The sequence below is a fragment of the Ursus americanus genome, chromosome 22, assembly GCF_024610735.1.
Source record: "Ursus americanus isolate L20-20 chromosome 22, mUrsAme1.1.p, whole genome shotgun sequence".
Lineage (NCBI taxonomy): Eukaryota > Metazoa > Chordata > Mammalia > Carnivora > Ursidae > Ursus > Ursus americanus.
The window spans coordinates 41198195-41218486 of NC_142148.1; the positions used below are offsets into that span (position 1 = coordinate 41198195).

General features: G+C 49.5%; 1 protein-coding gene across 3 annotated transcripts in view; it reads right to left on the minus strand.

Annotated features, from left to right (window-relative positions):
* The window catches only part of RRBP1 (ribosome binding protein 1), a 62289-nt gene extending 53470 nt beyond the window's left edge, over positions 1 to 8819 (minus strand). For all 3 annotated transcript variants that reach the window (XM_087853761.1, XM_087853762.1, XM_045809444.2), the window contains exon 1: positions 8687 to 8819. The gene's annotated coding sequence lies outside the window, so the exon portion shown is untranslated. The remainder of the gene's footprint in view (positions 1 to 8686) is intronic.
* Between the last annotated feature and the right edge of the window lie 11473 nt (positions 8820 to 20292).

The following is a 20292-nucleotide window of genomic DNA, read 5'->3' on the forward strand; positions in this document are numbered from 1 at the left end:
GAGGAGCTGCGAAGAGGAGCTGTCCTTCCACTCACATTTGTGGTGAAGAGGTAGCCTTTGCTCATGGGCAACAGAACTGACCCTCTTTCACCAGCCTTTTGCAAAGGCCCAACTTGGATTAACGAATTCCATGGCCAAATGTTCCCATCTCCGTGACAAAGGGGGAAGGACGGTGAGTGAGTTATTTCTTGCTAATAATGATGGTAACTCAAACTGCCTTCTGCTTCCTTCTTAAAGTCGGCCATTGTATAACATATTCCGAGCCCTCCGGTCCTGCCGGTGGAGTATAAATGAGTTCCTGCACCTTAGGAAAAAGTCTGGCTAGCTTCTCTTCTAAAGCTGAGCATATGCCTCCTTGAGGCTTGCAATCCCACTCCCAGGGACAGACCCAACAGCCATATGGATAAGTGGTCACTGCAGTGAGGGGCAGGACTTTATATTTCATCATATCATGTCATTTCTACCATATTATAACAGGAGCCCCCAATTAGAAACTGTGCAAGTACCCATGCAGAGTGAAAGGGGCACTGGTGCAAGACTCACAAGCCAAGTGGCAGGCAACAATGACGGTGAACCACCACGAGGCCGACAGCACAGAGCACTCCCACCCTCCACGTCCCATGAAAGCCCAAGACAGCACGGGACGCATGATTCCCTTTCTACCTCGAGTTCAAACACGATGAAGCGAATCCGTGTGCCAGGAGCCAGCACGTCCTTGGGGATGGGCAGCAGCCGGAGAGGGCAGAAGAGAACTTGCTGGGGGATAATATTTCTTGATACGCTGGTTAAACAGGGTGACCGGTTTGTGGCAGTTTACAACTGGGATGCAGACTCACAACAGAGCACTTTTCTCTGTATGCAGTTTACTTTAGTAAAGAGTTTAAAAATATATATGCCTGCTCTGGTGGGAAACTGCATCACACGGAACTTGAAGGCAGAGCATCTTTGGTCCCCGGAGCCATCTGTGGCCCTGTCACTGCTGCCACCCCCCAGCCCTCTCACGGGCATTGTAGAACTGCTCCTACTGAAGAGGTGGGTGGTTGGGGCCACGGGCCAGGAAGGCAGTCACCTCCGGCCCTAACCTTGCAATCCATGGCCACGCCCACTGTGCTGCCCTCCGGGTTGACTTTTAAAAATCCAACAGTTCAGAATAAGTCTCCAAGTTCATAAGCTCCCAACTTAGGCGGGAAACAAGTTGACACAGAAAACAGTGGCTGGGCTTCAGAGTCGTGGCTCAAGTTGACCTTTCCACTGTCCCTTGACATGCCACCGTAAGCCTTCCTTAAGGGGGTCAGTAATTCATTTATTCTCTGGCACTGACTCCTTCATTTCCTCAATCGCTGTGACTGCTACTAAATTCTGAAAATTCCTAGTTCTTTTCCTACTTACTACAAATAACTAGAAAGCAGAAAGAAATGAAAGTGTATTTGACAGAAATAAGGCTACGTCTAATCCCTATTCAGGAGGAGTCTTAACTGAAAAGAAAGCAGTTCGGATGATGTCGAGTGGTACATTTTAACGGCTGAATGAGAAGTTCCAGAGAAACCTACCACCTGGGCTTCGGGCAGAACAAGCGTCTTCACCCTTCCAGAGAAAATGAGTAGGCCAGATGCTCCCATCACAAAGGGCAAGGAATCCAGGATCAACTTTTCTTTTCTTTTCTTTTTTTTTAAAGATTTTATTTATTTATTCCACAGAGAGAGAGACAGCCAGCGAGAGAGGGAACACAAGCAGGGGGAGTGGGAGAGGAAGAAGCAGGCTCATAGCAGAGGAGCCTGATGTGGGGCTCGATCCCAGAACGCCGGGATCACGCCCTGAGCCGAAGGCAGACGCTTAACTGCTGTGCCACCCAGGCGCCCCCAACTTTTCATTTCTTTGTCCAAAAGCAAAAGCATTAAGAGTGGAGGAGAAACAAAAGGATGGGGATAGGCCAGGAATGGACTCATACCAACCAGATCACCTGCATCGACCAGCTCCTCCCGCCTCCCCTGGCCTCCCCGCGCCAAGTCCTCCGAGGACAGCGAACGCCGTGCGGGAGGCAGGAGACTCATCTCCTCAACTCCTGTGCTCCTCGAAGGCTGACTAAAAGAGAGAATAAAATGCCAACTACAAGAAAAGAATTTTCCTCCTACCACTAAGGAACACTCACTAAACACAAAATCTAGCTCTTCTCGGAGAGAGCCAGCACATTGTTCAAAGCAAAAATAACATTTTCTTTCCTGGCGAGCGTGCTGTCGCTGATACACTCAGTTATTCTCCAACCCCCCCTAATGCTCATCAGGCACAGAAGGAGTTCGAGGGTGCTCGCTGCGTGCTCTCCTCCTGGAACTGTGAGCAGCTGGGAAGGGCCCAGCCCCGGCGATGCGCCCTGACGTGGACAGTGGGCTGTGGACAGGCGAGGAGTGCTGAGAGTAATGTAACTGGCCTGGAGGCTCGTGGCACCTGCGAGAAACAGAACGCCCAGGCCTCCCACTAAGGACCACTTCGAACCCCTGGGCTCTCTGGGCAGAGCAGGATCATCCTCATTCGACAGCGGTCCTCCACGAATGTTACTGTCACCGTCTCAACTGGAGCAAGGCTGGAGGGAATCCAAAAACCACTTGGCTTCGTGATACGTTTTTTGCGTTTATATCTGATGCTCTAGGAACCCTGACTACTTCAGGCTAAACGATAATATACTCATAGAAAACGAGCGCTAGAAATTCCTCTCCCCGTTAGCTCGGTGAGGATGGGCATCCACCGTGTGCCAGGCAGTATCCCAGGCATTAGGGATACCTCAGGGAAAGAGAACAGACACATCCCTGCATCGGCAGAGCAGACAAAGTCAGTCACGTATGCAACAGGTCTGGCTGGCGATAACAAAGAGAAAGCAATACAGAGAAGTGGGACGGGGAGCAGGGATGGGGGGGGGGTTGCTAGGGGCTGTCACCGTAGTAGGGTAGTCAGGGAGATAACACTTCACCAACCTGAAGAAGATGGGGGAGCAAGCCATGTGGCCATCTAAGAAACAGTGTCCCATGGACAGCAACAGCATGTGCAAAGGCCCTGAGGCAAACGCACCCCTGAGAAACAGGAGGCCAGCGTGACTGAAGCAGAGGATACAATGGCAGGAGTGAAGCCAAAGTGAAAGCAGGGCCCTTGGAGGCCACTGTAAAGACTCTGACCAAGGAGGGTCTGGAACAGAGAAGTGATATGATCTGCTCTGGGAACAGACTAGAAGGCAGAGGGTGAGGGCAAAAGCAGGGACACCTCAGAGCTAGTGAAGTAACCCACGAAAGAGAGGAGAGAGGTTTGGACCAGGGTGGTACCAGTGGAACGGCTGCATTCTTGCTCTATTTTGAATGGGGAGGTTTGCTGTTGTACAGGATACAAGAATGAGAAAGCAAGGACTTAAGGATAAATCAAAGTTTGTGGCCTGAAAGATGTGGCCATCTGGCCTAGTTTCGTTTTACACCAACAGGAAACTGAAGCCCAGAAAGGATAAAGTCCGGTCCAAGCTCACACCACCACTTATTTCTGGGACTAGAACCCCAACGACTGGCTCTCCCTCTGCCCCCTCCTGCAGCTCAGTAGGAGACAATGATGACCACTCAGGTCACACTTGGATGCCCTCCAACTCCTCTCCGCTCTCAGATGCCGGAGTAGACAGCGCTCCCTCGGGGACTGCCAACACCAAGCACATAATGTAAACCAGGATCGGATGTTGGAGAATGAGAGCCACAGGCCCTGCCCAGAGAGGATGACCAAGGCCATGGCTGCCATGCAAGAAAGCAGACCTGCTGTGCTCACCCATTCCCACTCTCCCCGAAAGAACCCCCAGAGCTAGACTTTTAACGAAAAAATTCTCCTTTCAAAGGTGGGTTAGTTGTTTAATGATATGAGGGCAGCCAAACAAGTCTTGTGTGTGGAGGCCAAGCTCAGTCCATGCAGGGCACCATCCTGGAAGCAGCCTCAAGACAGCCTAAAACAGACCTGGTCCACTCACACCTTGACCAGGGTTAGGGCCTGGAATTAAAGGGTTCAGTTTAAGATGGTCTTTTCTTCCAACTTTTTAGCCAGCAGATGACAGTCATTATCACTATAAATAGCTGATAACTTCCAGAACAATCTTAGTGAACCTTCTCTGACCAAAAAGAGAGTAAGCAGCTGCCCTCTATTCTGGGTTTTTTGTTAACTTTGCTTATTCTACATGGAGGACTAAGATAAGTCCACTAGTACAGCCAAGAATTCAAGTCTTCCCAAATACTATCCAGTGACCCTTTCAAAGATGTATAGAGTATAACAGAGCCGTGCAAATGACCCGGGAAACAACTTATGTCAGCCAAGTATGAAAACATCAAGACACTGCTACGTGTAAGGTTTAAGGACCAGCAGCTGTTCCAATCTTGCCAAAATAATCAAATTTAGAAATTACAAAACTTTCTTCATAAATCAAAGTTGCTTCCCATTGCTAGACAGTGGGATACACAGGTCACTCACGGCACTTAAGGAAAACACATTAGATATGTCTGGTTTTTAGTTTGTTTTTTGAAAAGATTTTTTTTCAGAGAGACAGAGTGTGCACATGCACGAGTGGGCAGGAGGAGTGGCAGAGGGAGAGGGAGAAGCAGGCTCCCCGCTGAGCAGGGAGCCCAATGAGGGGCTCTATACCAGGACCCTGAGATCATGACCTGAGCTGAAGTCAGATGCTTAACTGACTGAGCCACCCGGGCGCCCCAGACGTGTCTGGTTTTTAGATGTGGGAGTCGGGTTGCACGTCTCCTCTGCCTAAGAAAACAGCCTCCTAGGAAGTCCCGGAGTTAATTTTCTAAAATGCTGGATGGCCCTCTTGCCCAGGCTCTCCCTTAGAATTAAATATTAACTTACCCTACAAGCCATATGCTGTCTGCCCAATACCTATTTGGCTTTGGTACGGCTGACCATTCTGATGCTGTTGATACTAGGGTAAGAATTTCCCCCGGGGTAGGGCCGCTATCTGTGCAGCTCCCCCGCCCGTTTACTCTCTTGGTATGCAATTTTCGATGCAGACAAAGAGGCAGAAATCAATGCTTTCTAAGGGTGATATCTTACTAGGACGAAGCCCGTGAACTGCCACTCGTCAACTGTTTTTGACATATAAAATGGGCAACATAATATTTCTAAATGATCAAGAACGGAGACTTGAATGTTTCAAGAATTCCAACTACCTTGAACTCTTAAAAAAAATAAGAAAAAAAGAATTCCAGCTATCTCTAGATCAGCACTGTCCAGGAGAACTCTCGGTGATAATGGAAACCATCTAAATCTGCACGGCAAACACACGGGGACTGAGCATGTGAAATACGGCTAGTATGACTAAGAAACAATTTTTTAATTTTACTTGATTGTACTTGTTTTAAGCTTAAGCAGCTCTATGTGGCTACTGTATTGGCCAACAGAGTTCTAGACGATAGTTTCTTCACACAAGAAACAGGTCTCACTCATTTATATTTATAGCGTTTGAAGGCCCAGCACACAGGAGACATTTGCTAAAGAGATGAAAAATGCCTTCTTGCACTGAATACGTTTTCAATTGGCTGTGCACCTTTCTTCCTCTGAAGCTCTTAATTTCGATCTTCTAGCTCCACATCCTCTCTTAGGTAGTTACTATCCCAGCAAATGTGGAATTATCGGGCCCTGTGGGTGAACATTCAGAAGGCCACGCCCACACTGCCCAGCAGCTGGACCACAGGAACTGGCCTGACCACCACCTGACCTGCTGGGCCTCCATGTTCCCATCCACGGAATGGGAACAACCATACCTATTCTATAGAATGGGACTGCTGCAAGGTTTAGATATGCGTTCAAGTTGTGAACTCTGATTCTCAAACTGAGCTCAGCTGGAGTTGTCCAATGAAGTAGCAGGCTAACTAACAAGAATCTTAACAGGTCCTCACTTGGTCAACATTTATCGTGTTACAGGCTAGGCCTTAACTACTACTATAGGCCCCGGATGTACAGCTGGATAGCACAGTCTCTACCTTCCTAATTCTGACTGGCCATTATTTTTTCAAACCTCCTGAAACAAGACTTTAGCAAACAAAAATACACAGTCTCAAAAGAACTTCTGAGTCCCTGCCTCAGTATCATTCATTAGTAAAAGTCCCCAGAGATAAAAGAACAAATAAGAGTCTGGGGTCCTGACACTTTTAAAAGGTGTCCTTATTATGTAACAAACCAATTTTCCAATTAAATCATTTCCATTCAAACACTTAGACAGAATTTGGTACTGTATACTTATTGTAGCCTGTCGACTTAGGGATCATTTCAGCGAAGAGCTTAACTGCTCAATGTGACTCAGTGATTCAGGATTTATCGAAAACTCTCCCATCACCAAAAAGTATCCATGCACCGAAGCACCACACTAACTCATCTCTTTTCAGATGTTCAGAGGCTGATTCCTAACAACGACAGAAAGGAGTCCTGTTATAGCATGGTGCCTATGGTTCTACCCACTGAACATCCTGTTTCCAAACCCCAGACACCTTTCTTGTCCCTATCCCAGCTGCCCTGCAAGCCACGTGTGCACTGCTCCCAGTAAAGGGAAAACAGCCTAGTGGGAGGTATGCCCCCACTTTTTCCTCCCTTGTGTAAATAGAGAGGGAAGTGGCATCTCCAGGACCTCAGAACCGGAAACTTTTCTGGAAAGGAAACAGGTTGGCAGCCCATAGTGGGGCTGACCTTTAGAAAGTTCATAAAAGTAAATGAGACATCACCACCATAAGCAGCATGCTGCAGGATCACCAAGACTTCTCTGGTGTCAGATTAGGGGGAAGTTAAAAAGAGCAAGCACAGAAGGAAAGTGTGAGGAGGGAGGTAGAGTCAATAGGAGAATGGTCCCCAGCTGTGTCGTGGATATAAAACGTGCAGCTGTCCCTCCTGAGAGTGCTGGAAAGAAGACCTGAGTCTCCAGAAACACTCAGCAGCCAGAGTTCTAAAGAGATCTCTAGCCTAGAATGTTGAGGCCCTAATGGTCCCACTTCCCCAAACTCCAAAAAATACCATCCACGTGCCCCACCCTGCAGGTTTCAGCACAGTAAGCAAGCAAGCAGTGAGATGGGAGGCTCCCAAGCACCCTTCAAAGTTTCATTTCCTTGGTGCTTCCCAGTCTCTGCTGACCTCCGACCTCCAGGAGTTATTGCCAAACTGCCTTCTGTTTGCACAAGGTCCTAGTTTTTCCCAGCGCTTGCTGGGAAGGCTGCCCTGACCCTACTGCGAGTGGGTGGTGTATCTCCAGGTTACAGATAAGGAAACCCAGGTTCAGAGAGGTTAAGGGAGTTGCGCAGAGGGTCTCTAAGTGAGGGCTGGGAGTGGAATCCAGACCTTCGGACTTCTGTGAGCCCCCGGCTGAAAGCAGAACCGGACTCCACCTCCCCCTCGTGCCCCGCAAGTCCCTAAAAACTCATCCCAGCAGTAACAGACAACACTTGTTGGCTATTCCCTACGCGTGCTGGGTCTTCACAGCTTTTCTTCTAATTAGAAATAATTCGCAGCCCCGTTTTTCAGACGGGAAAGCGGACACCCAGAGTGAGACAGCTTGGCCCAGGTCACCCTGTATGCTGCCGGGATTTCAAAAGCCCACTCCCTTAACCGTTGCACCACAATGAGCAACCATCTATGATCGGTAATCTAGGAGGGTCCCTGACGCTTCCCGGACGCCCTACTGGAAGCGCGCACCCCAGCCCGTCCTCCCTCGCTCACTAGGGAGCCCGGCGGGCCGGGGCGGGCGCCAGGCCGGGTGCCAGAGCGCTTGGCCGGCCGGGCCGGAGGTGCCCGCTTCCGCCTGGGCCTGGCACCGCTGGCCCATTCATCGTGGCGCGGGGTGTGGGGGGGGGCGGGCACGGCCCGGGTGGCCCCGTCACCCCTCTGGGTGCCTCGCGCCGGGCTCCGCGCGGCCCAGCCGGGGAAACGGTGCCCCTGGCCCCGCCGCCAGGGGGAGCAGGGAGCCGCCGCCCGCACTCCGGGAAGTTGCCACCGCGGCCGCCCGGCGTCCGGACCCCGGACGGCCCCGGTCCTCGCACGGCGTCCCCCGCAGCCCCGAATCCCAGGGCCGCCTGTCGGGGGCCGCCCGCCCCCCCGGAAGCGCCTCCAGGCCGCAGCCTTCTGGCGGGCGTGCTCGGCCTGCGGGCCCCCCATTCAATCCCGCCCTCCTCCCCCCGGCCGGCCCCCGCCGCCTTCCGCCCGCCCCCCCAACCCTCCAGCCCGGACTCCAGCCCGGCAACGTCATCCGGCCGCTTCCCGAAACTTAACCCCTTCCTCCGCCAGCTGTGCGCCGCCCCGCCCCGCCGCCAACTTTCTTAGCCCAACTTCGGAGCGTGCGGGCCGGCCCGACGGCCCGCTGGGAGGGAGGGGTCGCCACGTCGCGCCGCCGGACCGCCGCAGGTTTCCCCCCTCCGACAGCGAGGGGCGTGAGGTCCACACCGCGGGGCGCGCTCGGCCACCGCCCCTGCACGGGGTTCGCCCGGCACACGCCCCCCGGGGCCCGACCCGACCCCGAGGGTCGGCGGCCGCAGCGACTGCAGGCGGCGGGCGGCGCCGCCGGGGGAGGGGCCGCCAATGAGACGTGTCACTCGCGGCGCGGCCGGCTCCGGCCCCGGCGCCCCGACGGCCCGGCCCGCGCGCCGCCGCCGCCGCCGCCGCTGCTGCAGGGCCCAGCCAAGTTTCTTACCTGCAGCCGGAGACGCGGGAGGGAGAGGGAAAGGGCAGGAGCCGCCGCTGCCGCGGAACCGGGAATGAGGAGCCGGCCGAGCCTCCGCCAAGAAGCCGCCCCCGAGCAGCTGTAGGCGCCGCGACCCCGACGCCGTCCGCCCCGTCCGCCGTCCGCTCCGGCCGCTCGCTGGCTGCGTGCGCGCGTGTGGAGTCGTGGCACTTTCTGCCTCGGAGCTGGCGAACGGCCCCCTCCGCCGGGATCGCCGCCTCCTGCCTTCCCCACCCGGGCCAGCCATTCATCGAGCCGCCTCTCCCCATTGGCCCACGTCCCGCCACTCCGAGGGTCGCTGGCCAGTCAGAGTGCAGGCGGCCGAGCCGTGGCGGCGGCCATTGGGCGGAGAGGAGGGTCTCCGCCTCGGCCAATGGGTGAGGGGAGGAGCTGCGGGGATCCGCGGGGGGCGGGGCCGGGGAGGGGCGGGGTCGAGCGGTGCGGCTCTTGGCCCTGCGCGGGGGGCGGGGCGGGGCCGAAACGCCCCGCCAAAGGGGAGGGGGTTGCCGGTCGGCCCCGCCCACTCCAGGCCCGCGGCGCCTCTAGCAGTCGCGCCTTGGGGCCGGCTCTGTCCAGACAGGCTGCGGAAGGTTCGAATCCCGGCCGTGCCGAGCCTGCGCCACTGAATCTCGGCGGGCCGAGGTGGCTGTGGGTGTCACCCTGAGCGCTGTTGCGCAACCCGCCAACAGCCGGGAGGAATGCCTTATTTAAACCCACTAACTTCCCCCAAGCAGCGGTGCCTACAGGCCCAGGATGTGAGGACAAGTTCGGCTGGGGGTCAGCCCGGAGAGGACGAGCTCTAATCTTCAAAGAGATGGCATTCAGTACCAGAAAGGATTTTCTTCAGCAAACGGAGGAATTAGGATCGAAGGGCCAGAAGGTGCACAAGGAGTGGAGGGTGGATGTGATTGCACCCATTTTTAGGGGTGGTACAACTGAGTACAGACTATTCGAGTTACTTGTACAAAGCACAGCTGGCAGAGCAATAAATATAATCCACCCTATGGCGTTTTACGCCGTGTAAAGAAGAGGGTGAGAGGGTCTGACCCCAGCAAACTCACCCGTTTCCCAGAAAATTGAGCAAATAGTACTTCTTCATTATATGGTCTCCTCCCCTCAATATAAGCCAACACTGTCTCTTCATAACCAAATAAGTCTTTCAATTAAGATAATTTTAGGCCTGGTTTTTAACCATTAGATCAGGGTCTCTTAAGGCCAACTCTTTGAACTTGAGCCAAAGCCATCTTCTTTCAAATTTCCAAAAAGCCAAAAGGGCTGCTGCAGCCTAATCTGCTCCACACCACTTCCCTGGCAGTGGCTGCAGAACCCTGTTCCTAATATCTATTCGTCGGACAATTTCACATTACCACCCCTCCCCATCACTGGTACTGTACTAGTTGTTGTTAGAAACATGTGGAAAATACAAGCTGTGGTGAGGGAGTAGAGGGGCTGAGTTGAAGTTAAACCGTTCATTCCTGTTTTTAATCTCAGCAGCTCCTTAACATATTAATGATTAATCAATGGGAATTAACCTGGATTAACTTTCAGCACTCAGTCTTTTTCCAGTGGTGAGCCTCCACTTGAAATGAATATCCAGAATCTCAGCCTCTGGCTGGCATATCAACTAGTTCTAACTGACCATGGGTAAACCAGTTAACTTCTCTGAACATGGGTGTACCCCTCTAGGACAATCTGGGTTTTAGAGAGGAAATTCATTTGTTCTTCATTCATTTGTTTGTTCATTGGTGTTTGTTGAGTGCCTGGTATTCACTAGCAGGCTGGGCAAGCAGCCTAGAGTGATATTCAGACCCAGTAAAGACTCAGCTGCCCTTGAGGACCTTGCTGTGGGCAGAGACCCTCATCTTACCCACTGTTTAGGGTTTCCCAGAAGCAGATCCTGACGGGGGTTTGGATTCAAGTGACTCATTTGGGGGTGATCATAGGACACATGGGTAGAGAAGTAGAATGGGAGGGAGATGAATCAGGCAAGTAACACGATTATCAAGCAAGTGACTGGTGTGGGCAACCGGGCTCAGTATCACTGGGCATGCCGGGAAACCGTGTGGAACACATCCCAGAGATGTCCTGCCTGAGGAGTGAGGAGGTGGCTCGTTTACCCACCGCTCCCACTCCTCATTGACTGAGAGCTTCCTCTGAGAGGACTTTAACTAGTCCCAGGCCTTATCAGCCAGAGAAAACCTTCTGGCAGAGAAAAGCAGCCGCTCACCACAAAAAGCCCTTGGCAGAAGGATACGTGCCTGGAGGGTCTGGAGGGGTCAGAGTCGTATCTTCTATGCAACCGTGTCCCAGATCCTGACACGGCACCTACACAGAGTAGAGGCTCAGTAAACGCATGTTCTGTAAATATGTTAAACAAATTACAGGGTTGCGAAGTTCCTAGGCATGAGGGGGCTCTCTGTTCTCTTCCATAATCTAACGTTTGGTTTGGCCTCAACACAATGTATGTTTCAGTATGGAGACGTGGCCTGGCCTGAGCCTTTGCCTTCCCTCCCTCCTTGCTCCTTGTCCTCCCTCCACCAGGCTCTGTTAGGGCCAAGGCAGGTCCCCTTACCCCCCGCCTGACCTGGCCTGACCTGACTCTCATAGCCACTGCTGTGCCCACGGACCCCCATCCTTGGTCCTGCTCAGCCTCATCAATGAGTTTTGGCCTTACTCTCTCCCAAGGTGTGTCTGGGAAAAACAGGAACCATCCCAGGATTAGGAGGACAGGGGTGCCTGTAGGGAGATGGAGGGGCATAGTGGGTTTTAGTTGTGTGTTAAAAACAAATAGAATGTTCTTAATAGGAAACCCTAAATATACAAGAAGAATCACCTAGTATGGTCCATTCACTCATGACGGTGCTATGCTTTCTATTACAAAATCACAGGTGGTATTTTAAAAGAGTAGACAGAAAAGATGAGACTATCTTATAGTGTAAAAAGAGCTTTTGCTTTATCAACAACTATGAAAGGGTGATAAATGACACACAGAATAGAATGTCACGTGGAAACAAAGCCATCGTGTCAATATATAGCATTTTTGCATCTTACATGCACCAGGAGCTATTCGAGATGCTCTATGTGTAGGTAAAATTATTTAACCCTCAGAACAACTCAGTACAGGGGGTACGGTTATTATCTCCATTTTAGGGATGAGGAAACTGAGGCACAAGGAGGTTGAGCAACCTGCCCGATGTCTCAGGGCTAGTCAGAGGGGGGAGCACTGGGCTTCAGGGTCCTGCACAGGACCGCTGCACTTGGTCCCAGATACTGAAAGGCATGCTGTGTGTGTGGGCGGGTGACTTCAGGAAGAGATTTGTGATCCATGACAGCTGACATCACTCCCTTGGCCCTCTCTTTCCAGCAATAGTGATGCTCAGCTTGGTTGGGGACCCACTAGGTTGGGAAACCATTGTAACAGCTCCAGTGACAGGGGCTTGGGAACGGGGTGGTGGCAGGAGAGGGAGGTGCAATGATAGTTTATGAGGGGCAATTAGAGGTGAAGTAGGTGAGGGTTGGTGACCACAGGGCGTGAGGGACAGGGATCTGCCTCCTGTGAGCTCCTGTTCCTGGCTGGTGTCCAGAGTGACACCACTGGGGCAGGACCCACAGGAGAATGAACATGTAGGGGACAGGAATTGGGGAGGATGTTGCATGTTTATTGACATGTGGAATTTGAGGAGCCTGAGGGAAGCCCAGGTGGAGATACTGCTTCTGTGAAGTTCAGGCGCTAGGGCCAGTGTGGGTCACACGGACTGGAAAGCTAAGCACATAGTTGGGGATTTGGACCTTAAGGACAGAGATGAACACACACAGCATATAGAGCTGGGAGCTGCATGTGGATGGGAACAAGAGAAAGCCAGTACTGGAGTCCTGGACAGAGAAAGGAAAACCCACAAAAGACTCTGTATCGATCAGCTATTGCTGCCTAACAAACCACTCCAAAACTCAGGGGCTTAAAACAAGGCTTGAGGCTTGGCTGATCTTGGCTGGCCCATGCATGGGTCTTTGGGTAGGTTGGGGTTCACCTCAACTCAGTACCTACTATGTGCCAGTCACTGTTCTAGGTGATGGCGAGACAGCCAGGAACAAGGCAAAGGGTTTCCTTTGTTGGAGCTCATATTCTAGTGAGAAACAAAAAATAGACAAGTCAACCAATAAATAAACAAGATGGATACAAATGGTGCAAAGGGCTACAAGGAAGAGAACAGCCTCTAGCGATGGAGAAGGGCAGGGATCTAGGAATGGGGAGGGCGGTGGGTGTAAAGAACATCATCAGAGGAAACCTCTCTGGGGAGGTGATGGTTGAGTTGACACTTGAACACGAGAAAAAGCTGATCTTGTCTTGGAAAGAAGGATAAGAAGAATAAGAAAAAAAATCCTGCGGTGGGGAGGAGCTTAGCTGTTGGTTCAGGAAACAGGAAGAAAGGTAAGGGACGAGCAAGGCTGGAAGGTACCTAGGTATCCCATTCCCTAGAAGGTATTGGGAAGCCAATGGCGTTGGGGAGCTTTAAGCAGGAAAGTCTTGCGATCTGATCTACATTTTTAAAAAAACACATTAGCATTAGTTAAGACAGCAGAATGGTGGATCCCCAGACCAGCTGGGAGGCTTTTGCAAGATTCCAGGCAGGATAGGGCTGTTATGCTGGTAAATACTTAACACTGGGCTCTGGAGGTAGGGGTGCAGGAGGTATTCTTAATTTGCAGCAATTGCCAATTTCCAGGGTGTCAGTACTCCCGTCATAGCTGATTTTAAGCTGCTGAGTCACTGAACACAAAGGAGGGAAGGAATTTGCAGTAATATGCCATTGTATACCACAGAGATAATCTCATAAATCATCTCAAGGGCATATGTAACAATAAAATGTAGTGAAATCATTGGAAAGAGATGATGTTGAGTATTTATAACTTCTGTTTTTCATACAATCTGTTTCTTTTTTAATTTTTTAACTTTTTAAAAAGATTTTATGTATTTATTTGGGAGAGAGAGAGAGCGCGAGTGGTGGGGAGGGGCAGAGGGAGAGGGAGAAGCACCGCTGACCTTGGAGCCCAACAGAGGGCTGGATCCCAGGACCCCGGGATCATGACCTGAGCCAAAGGCAGATGCTCAATAGACTGAGCCACCCAGGCGCCCCTCGTACAATCTATTTCATTGTAAGTTTATGTCATTAAATTTTTAATAAAGGCTTTGTTTAATGAACTGCTTGAAAAATTCTTAAAAATGTAACAATCAGCTGTCATGAACCAGCTGGCTCCTTCACACCACGAATATAATAGTCATCTGGACCAGAGTGGAGGGTGCGTGTGTGTGTGTGTGTGTGAGAGAGAGAGAGAGAGAGAGAGAGAGACCCAATGGGTTGTGAAACTGTACATATTCGTGTTGGCATTTCTTCACACGTCTCATTCCTTGTCTGAACTTCGGGCTCCTTGGGGTCGGTAGCTCAATCTGATGCGACATCATATTCCCTGAACACCGAGCCCACCACCTTGATTTGGGTACACGTTCACCTTACTTAAGCTGGGTCTCCACCGAAGACACTGTGGAAAACAAGATTTGAGTGAAGGCAGTTTTTATTTGGAAGGTGATCCCAGGAATCACCAGGAAGAGAGAAGAGAAGTGAGACCCAGAAGAGAAGACGATGATGAGCGGTGCAAGTTTCCTGTGTTGGCCGCTGAAGCCCCCCTCCATGAAGGAACTCTGGGGGCCGGTGTGGAGTATGTCTCAGCATCACCCTAACTGAAAAGCCAGGAAGCTTGGGTACTTATTCCCTAACACCCCTCCATTACTGGTTGGAGGCTGCTTCTGGTATTTCCAGCCCACACCACAGACAAAGCCCCAAGGAAGAAGGCACCGTTGAGGTGCATAGGAATGGCGGACTGGGTGTCAACAGGCCACCAGCAGTGTTCGTCTGAAACTCATGAACCCTTGTTGAATGAATGAACAAAGGAATGAATGAACGTAGGGCCCTTTGAGCGCCTTTAAACACAAATTTAAGATCTAGAAGTTTTAAAAAAGAATGCAGCTCCTTCTCCATAGGCAGCACATTTATACTTCTGCAAAATGTAGAGCAGAGACCCTGTGATATCCCAGACGGTTTAAGTTTTGCAGGAGTGCCACTTAAAATCAGAGTAATTTTATCATGCACTTGAAGAAAAATTGCTATAGACAGACTATAACAAGTGTCAAAAGAAAAATAAAATTTACGCAAAGAAATTGGATGGTAAGCGTGAGCGTAAATCACCAATTTTTATGGTTGCAGGTGGTAGTAACAGGTAACTTGGGTAAGAGCGTTTGGTTTTGTGTGGGTGACATTGGAAGTGAGCTTGGAGTTAGGAGTCTTGCAAAAATGAGGACTGACCCAGTGGCTGGCTGTGAGTCCCCAAAGAAAGCAAGGGGAAAAAAAAAAAGATGGTTGATGTATATCTCACACTTTTACTATTTCTAAAGTGCTTTGCAGATGATCCTTACCAGAACCAGGAGAGGGAAGTATTATTATTGTACCCTCAGTAGCAGAGGAGGCAGGTGACTTCACGCTTATGACAAAGTTAAATAAGCCTCGGAGACTCCAAAAATGGCGTCTTTCCATAATACAGCCCTCTGGGTTCTGGAATCATACTCCTCCGTCTCAGATGGAAAGTACCAGTCATGAATAACGTATTGTGGTCCTGGGATCAGCTTAGTAGGGCTAGATGCCTCTCGCTGGACCTCTTGGGATGAAGTCTGAGAGCCACTGAGTCAGAAGCACAATGGGGCTCTGGTTTTCCAGCCCTGAGTAGAAAACATCCTTCACTAGCCTAGCTAGTTAGACATCTTGACTCTTCTCTATGATTACCAGCGATGAAGAACTCAGGACTCCAGAACTTTGTCCCACATTCCTGATTTACTTCTTTCATTCGATAAATATTTATGGAGCATTGTCGCACACTAGAGTCTATGATAGGTGCTAAGAATTCAGCAGAGAACGAGCCCATAGGACCCTATGCTCAGTGAGCTTACAGTCTGGTAGAGATGGGGGCAGGCAATCAATAATTCATTAGACTAACGTTCAGCTTGTGGTAAGTGCTCCAAAGTAAATAGAGTGAGAGGGTATACAGGAACTGTGAAAGACCTGACTGTCTTCTTTTTTGCTCTTTTTCTTTCCAATCCATCCTGCTCACTTTTAGCAAACTTAACCTTCGCAAACGACTACTCCCAGCCTGTCTTGCCTCCCCCTCGGGAGCTTGAAATCGTGCGCACTGCATCAAACCTTCGTTTCTCTGCCTGACTTTTGTGGAAGTCCATAGCCTGGTGTCCCCCTCCCTTCGCCAAGCTCTGCCTTTCCCTGTCTGTGCCCACCCCAAACCTCTGCCCAGAGCAGGCTTTCCCCAGCTTTAATCATTCCCTTCCACTCCACCTTCCAGGAGCTGCCTTTGATCAATCATTCCAGAACTGGGCGCTGAAGTTTGCCAGGTACCCTCTTGGTGGTGGAGGTGCAAAGCTGGATCGGACTTGCTTTCTCTCCGCCCTCGTAGAGCCCACAGAGCTGTTTCCTCCACAAAACCTCTGAATGCACTTTCCCCCCCATTTTACCAGCTCCACGCAGAGGCCACTCTGACATGACTGGGCACCAGAGTTCACCGGCAAAATCCGTGTACTGGAATGATGACTCTTCAGCAATGATAAAAACTTAGGAAAGGGCTGAGTCATGTGTTTTCCTTCCGAATTCCCTGTGATTTTGGAAGTCCTTTCCTCTGTCTATCTTAAATCACTCCTACCTGTGTACTCATTTCTTAAAGCCTTACTCTTCCTGGCTCGAGGGCAGAGCGAAGGCACCCACTCAATGCCCGGTGTCTGCTGAGTGTTCACAGAGTGCGTGTCGGTTGATTAGTAAGTGCCTGGCACTTAAAAATCATTATTCTAGACCCTTCTCTGGGTTCTGCCCTCCAGACTTAAAAAGTGCAGCTCCTTCAACCTTTCTTCCACGTCTTTTTCCAGCCACTTAATCATCGTGTGGCTCTTCTCAAACTCTGTTAATCAGCTTTTTAAAAAAAAAAAATCATTAGTGAGAGTTTTGAAGAAAGTCTTTAACCAGAAGCAAAAAATAGGCACATCCCGGGACGCCGCAGGGTTGAGCAGCACCAACAGTAACAGAGTTAAAGTGGCCAGAACATCAGTGGAGAACGGGCCGCAATCCCTCTGTTCTGCGACAATGCAGCCTCTGCTGCTCTGACCCTCAGAAGAGGCATAGCCGGCCGCCAGGGAAAGCCGCCAGAGAACAAAAGCCTGGAAATACTGGCTCAGAGAGTGCCCATCCCCATCCTCCCTCGGAGGGGACGCGGAGACTCTACCCAAACAGGGTTGCCTGAGTATCGGCGCGGCAGGCCCCTCCCCCAGAACACAGAAGGCAGGCTGAAAAATCAAGAAGCCCACAACCCGAGGCGCCTGGGTGGCGCAGTCATTGAGCGCCTGTCTCCGGCTTAGGGAGTGATCCCAGCGTTCTGGAAAGGAGTCCCTCATCGGGCTCCTCCGCTGGGAGCCTGCTTCTTCCTCTCCCACTCCCCTGCTTCTGTTTCGTTCTTGCTGACTGTCTGTCTCCCTCTCTCAGATAAGTAAATAAATAAAATCTTTAAAGAAGAAGCCCACATCTCTAAGATCCCTATAAAACAAGAGGCACGACCTGGGACCCAGTCAATAATTTTGGGCTCTGGAAACCCCGCAACCTCTCTTCATCAGAATGACAAGAAGGAGAAGCCCCCCCCCCCAGCAAAGAAAAGACAGTGAGTCAGTGGCCTCTGCCACAGAAGTAACGGATATGGATGTAACCAAATTATCAGAAATGGAATTCAGAGTAACAATGGTCAAGATAATGAGTAGACTTGAAAAAAGTATTCAGGAAAATATTACTGAGAATATACAATCCCTAAGGGCGGAAATGAGAGCGAATTTGACAGAAATTAAAAATTCTATGAGCCAAATGCAGGCAAAACTAGAGGCTCTGACGGCCAGGGTCACGGAAGCGGAGGAAAGGGTTAGTGAATTGGAGGATGGGTTAATAGAGGAAAAAATAAAAATAGAAGATGGTCTTAAAAAAATCCACGCCCACGAATGTTGGCTACGGGAGATTACTGACTCAACGAAACGATCCAATGTTAGAATCATCGGCATCCCCGAGGGGGTGGAGAAAAACAGAGGTCTAGAAGAGATATTTGAACAAATTGTAGCTGAAAACTTCCCTAATCTAGCAAGGGAAACAAAAATTCGTGTCCAAGAGGCAGAGAGGACCCCTCCCAAGCTCAACCATGACAGACCTACACCACGTCACGTCATAGTGCAATTCGCAAATATGAGATCCAAGGAAACAGTATTGAAAGCGGCCAGGGCAAAGAAATTTCTCACGTACCAAGGCAAAGGCATCAAAATTACATCAGACCTGTCTACACAGACCTGGAATGAGAGAAAGGGTTGGGGGAGCATTTTTAAAGCTCTTTCAGAGAAAAACATGCAGCCAAGGATCCTTTATCCAGCAAGGCTGTCATTCAGAATTGATGGAGAAATAAAGACATTTCAGAATCGACAGTCACTAGCCAATTTCGTAACCACGAAACCAGCCCTACAGGAGGTATTACAGGGGGTTCTATAAAAGTAAAAAGGCCCCAAGAGTGATACAAAACAGAAAGTCACAGCCAATACAAACAAAGACTTTACTGACAACATGGCAGAATTAAAAGCATATCTCTCAGTACTCAGCCTGAACATTAATGGTTTGAATTCTGGTTTCAAACGCCACAGGGTTGCAGATTGGATAAAAAGAAATGACCCATCCATTTGCTGTCTACAAAAGACTCATTTCGAACCCAAAGATGCATTCAGACTGAGAGTAAGGGGATGGAGTACCATCTTTCACGCAAATGGACCTCAAAAGAAAGCTGGGGTAGCAATTCTCATATCAGATAAATTGGATTTTAAACTACAGACTATAGTTAGAGATGCAGAAGGGCACTATATTATTCTTAAAGGAAGTATTCAACAAGTGGATATGACAATTATAAATATATATGCCCCCAACAGGGGAGCAGCAAGATACACAAGCCAACTCTTAACCAGAATAAAGAGACATATAGATAAAAATACATTAATAGTAGGGGACCTCAACACTCCACTCTCAGAAATAGACAGAACACCCTGGCAAAAACTAAGCAAAGAATCAAAGGCTTTGAATGCCATACTCGACGAGTTGGACCTCTTAGATATATATAGAACACTACACCCCAGAACCAAAGAATACTCATTCTATTCTAATGCCCATGGAACATTTTCAAGAATAGACCATGTTCTGGGACACAAAACAGGTCTCAGCCGATACCAAAAGATTGAAATTATCCCCTGCATATTCTCAGACCACAACGCTCTGAAATTGGAACTCAACCACAAGGAAAAATTTGGAAGAAACTCAAACACTTGGAGACTAAGAACCATCCTGCTCAGGAATGACTCGATAAACCAGGAAATCAAAAATCAACTTAAACAATTTATGGAGACCAATGAGAATGAAAATACAACAGTCCAAAACCTATGGGATACTGCAAAGGCAGTCCTAAGGGGGAAATACATAGCCATCCAAGCCTCACTCAAAAGAATAGAAAAATCTAAAATGCAGTTTTTATATTCTCACCTCAAGAAGCTGGAACAGCAACAGAGGGACAGGCCTAACCCACGCACAAGGAAGCTGTTGACCAAAATTAAAGCTGAAATCAATCAAGCAGAAACCAGAAGTACAGTAGAGCAGATCAACAGGACTAGAAGCTGGTTCTTGGAGAGAATCAATAAAATTGACAGACCACTGGCAAGACTTATCCAAAAGAAAAGAGAAAGGACCCAGATTATTAAAATTATGAATGAAAAAGGAGAGGTCACGACGAACACCATTGGAATTGGAAGGATTATTAGAAATTTTTATCAACAGCTATATGCCAATAAACTAAGCAATCTGGAAGAGATGGAATCCTTCCTGGAAACCTATAAACTACCAAGATTGAAAAAGGAAGAAATTGATTTCTTAAACAGGCCAATTAATTATGAAGAAATTGAGTCAGTGATAAACAACCTTCCAAATAACAAAACTCCAGGCCCGGACGGTTTTCCTGGGGAATTCTACCAAACATTCAAAGAAGAAATAATACCTATTCTCCTAAAGCTATTTCAAAAAATAGAAACAGAAGGAAAGCTACCAAACTCATTCTATGAGGCCAATATTACCTTGATCCCCAAACCAGGCAAAGACCCCCTCAAAAAGGAGAATTACAGACCGATTTCCCTAATGAATATGGACGCCAAAATCCTCAACAAGATACTTGCTAATAGAATCCAACAGTTCATTAAAAGGATTATCCACCACGATCAAGTGGGATTCATACCTGGGATGCAAGCGTGGTTCAATATTCGCAAATCAATCAGCGTGATACATCATATCAACAAGAAAAGACTCAAGAACCATATGATCCTCTCAATCGATGCCGAAAAAGCATTTGACAAAATACAGCATCCTTTCCTGATTAAAACCCTTCAGAGTGTAGGAATAGAAGGTACATTTCTCAAT